We start from the raw sequence: 3,758 nt of genomic DNA, 5'->3' as shown, positions 1-3,758 counted from the left end.
TGATAAGTGAAATGGTCCATAATATGTGCACAAAGATGAGCTAAGCATAGAAACACGACTTACCGTCAGAAGAACTGGGAGGCGTGTCTTTGGATTCGGTTGCTTTTTCTGTTCGCTCCTCTTCAGTCTCATGAAGGTCTCGACTGTCATTATCATTGACAGGTTCGGGTTCCGGGGAGTCGGCTTTAGTCACATCACTGCCATTTACTAAACCCGGCATGGAACCGGCACCGACACCACGAGGTTGTCCAAAATGAGACCCAAAGTTAAGAGCGGATGGACCGAACTGGCCAAGGCCCGCCAACATGGACGGATGAAACGGGAAGGCTCCAGGGTTGTGCCCGAAATTAGCAAATGGATTGGGCAGACCCGTCGAGGTCAAAGGAGAGGCCCGGGTCTTGGATCCATTGTCATTGCCATTATGATCAGCTCTGGGCGAGATCTTGCCTGTATGATCCACCATGCTGTTAGCATGGTTTCGGTTGGTCACGTCCATTCCTGGTGAAGAGGACCTCGAGGAATCGTGGTTGATGTCTTCTTTGGAGCTACAAGCCTGCTGGGGGAACAATGATGAAGGAACTGGGAAAGGCGGAGAAGCTTGGAGCAACATTTAGCCGGACATGGGCCCCAGAATATGAGGTGAACGCAGTAATAAACGACACTGAAACAGGCAATGTTATTAACGTCTTTTGTTGCCGTTTCTGAGCACCACCCACAATCAGTTCATGAAGTGCTGAGCAGCAACTTAATGTAAACACATGAGAGGTCAGAAAAGAAAAAAAATCAGACAGATCAAAGACAAACGTCTGTCCACGTCTGGTGTCTTGTCGCAACTGAGAGCACGATCACTGTGCAGCTTTTTCCTTTCAGCTGAAATGGCGCTCGTGGCGATAACGGCGGCACTACCACGTCAACGGGAGATGCTCTGCCATTCACGGGTGTCCGACCCTTGTCGGCACCCTCGTAAATGGGAGCCAGAGAGCGCAAGAATTAATGCATCCAAACGAGCTCTTGTGGTGGATAGAGTCAAGATCAATGGAGCTGGTAGCTGTTGAGTTGAACTGCATCCGATCAAAAGAAGATGTGGTTGCTGGCCCAATGCATGGTGCTTCAAGGCGAAAAGTGGAGTTCTTCAAGGAACCGTCCTCTCTTTTACGCGCTGCCCAATACCAAGGGCTCTTTTTTTCTTGACAACGCTCTTGGAGACTAGGACTGGAAAGAGCCAGACTGCTGTGAGAGCAGCAAGTGCAGGGAAAAAGATTTGGATTGAGTTGATGAGGAGCAGTATCATGAAACAATCCGTTTGACCGAAAAAGCCATAGCGCATTCGGCACAAAAGCGCAAGAGCGCCAATGCTCTTTTTACATATGTGACGGGATGTATTATTCTGATTCGTCACTACAAGTTTCAACACGAGAGAATCACCACTGCAAACAGCACTCGATACGGGTGTAAATATCATTATTATTCTTATACATTACATCGATCGACTTGTTGAACTACCGTTCTACTCTCTTCAAATCCAATACACCAAACAATTTCAAATGCATGCCTTTTGCTGCAATCTGAGCTCTTTGCTCTAAATTTGATGAATGACTCTGCTTACAAGGCTGTCACAAGAATGCCCATTTATCCAATTCTACCTTTTGCTCACTCTTCTGAAAGATTGAATATCGAGCCTGGCTCCGATCAAAAGTCATTAACATTCCAACTTCCACGCACATACGAACATTCACAGTAAACCAGATTAGATAGCCTAACTTGCGCTTACGTGTTGAAGTGGTCAATAGAATTCTGATTTAAGATATCTTGCCAGTCAAAATGTTCTTTTGTACGCACACTGATGGTTCGACCTCTATCTGGCATTAAAGGATGTGTTCGCCTTTGAAAGTTGAAGGTTTCTTCTGTATCAAGTTTTCAGTTAGCACTTGTATTCGTCCAGCCTCCTGGGAACGAGTGCAGCGGTTTGTTGTGTATTCCTTTGCATCCAAACTTATTGCTTTGTGTGGAAAAAACCATTAATATTCCTTTTGATAAGCCTGATTGCCATGCCCAAAGTCCTACGAGTTCGCTCGCCGTCATTTTTTTGATCAGGCATTATTCAACACTCAGAAAATGAAAAATGGACGGGGAAATGCGCAAAATCTTGGGCTAGCAGAAATTGTTTCTCGTTCCATGTGCATCCTATCGTAAAACTTCTCGGTCATTGAATAACGAGAGCTCTTAAATCAAGTCAAGCCAGTTTTGGGGATGAAGATAGCGTTCAATATTGTCCGTGATCAAATTCAAAGATCTGCCTGACAAAATGTCGTATTCAACTGGTTTGGCACCTACCAAATAAGGTCATATTGCTCCACGAGTATATCAACGACATATCTTGTGGTGGAACCAGCTTATAAGGACGTTCAGACGCCAAAAGTGAGATTGTATTTGAATTGTAAGGTATAATTTGAGGAGATGTGGTGAAAAAATATCTGCTTCCACTCCAATTTGGGCAGAAGAAACAAAGTGGTTCGATTTTTCAAAGATTGACATTCCCTCCATGCAAAGAGAGTGGACGAATAAATGAGCGGCAATTAGTTATCATCCAAGCGGTTGAAGTTCCAATTGTGAGGGGAACGCGAGAAAGACCAACGTTTCAAGCCTCCATTCGACTTGGACTGTTCTTTCTTTCCCACTTTTTCGATTCTTTTTATCTTCATCATATTCATTTCTGCCTCAAATTGAGAATCATTCAATCCTTAACGCGTTCACCGTTCAGGGACGTGATGAGGCAAGAGTCTTGCCGATTTCCAGATTTTCTCGCCAAAATATTTATTCCATACGATCGTTCCTTCTCAGATGATTTATCCATTGTCAAAAATGAATTTTCCTGCCTTAATGACGAAAATCGGATTATTCCGAAGTATTTTCCCGGCCCGCTTGGCCTGATCGAAAGAAGGTCCGCATCTCGAAATCACCTTCATCATCATCAACGAAACTCAAAAATCATCTTCGGAAACGAAGCTCACTCACTACAAGAATGGGTCCCCACCAACTTTCAGACTGCTCATTGTACCACGTACGCGTACCTACTGTACATCTCGTCCAACCTGCTGCACGTTCAGCATGCACCTAGCAATAAGCCAAGCATGGTTGGGCGATGGGCAATGGGCGATGGGCGATGGATGCCCTGGAACTGGAAGCATCAACTATGTACATCACTTGGCCTATTGAGGAGGTGGTGGACCTGGTGGTGGCGGATCGTTCCAATTGGCACATTTGCTCCCAGAACTCCAATCCACAGATTATGGCCATTGACCACTAAGCCTCTTAATTCATATCGAATGTAAGATATGAATCGTAGGAAAACTCGAATCATGGTAGAAGATTGAAAAAGAACAACCACCCTCATTTCACATGAGTTGAAGCAGCTCTTTGGGCGTGAAAGCTATTGATTTGATAGTTGATGGTATCCTAACAATACCAACTTGAATTTCCAATCATCATTGACTATGCAAGAAGTGGGTAATTGAGATTTCAACATGCTTTTAGTGGCACATTCAAGAAACTGCACGATTTACATACTCTCAAGCTCTTTATTCTCCAGAAAAGAGCTAAACGAACAAGGTCCACCCTGAAATCCAAATCTATTCAAAATGAGATTTCTCTCAAAGGTAACAAAACCGTGATTGGGCAAATTCTTTTTTTCCTTTCTCCGATCTCTTTCTCTGTCAAGAGGCTGAGCGGCTCAAAAAAAACGAGCAAAACTAGGTTGT

The sequence above is a fragment of the Tigriopus californicus genome, chromosome 11, assembly GCF_007210705.1.
Source record: "Tigriopus californicus strain San Diego chromosome 11, Tcal_SD_v2.1, whole genome shotgun sequence".
NCBI classification, from domain to species: Eukaryota; Metazoa; Arthropoda; class Copepoda; order Harpacticoida; family Harpacticidae; genus Tigriopus; species Tigriopus californicus.
This window is presented reverse-complemented; position numbering follows the sequence as displayed.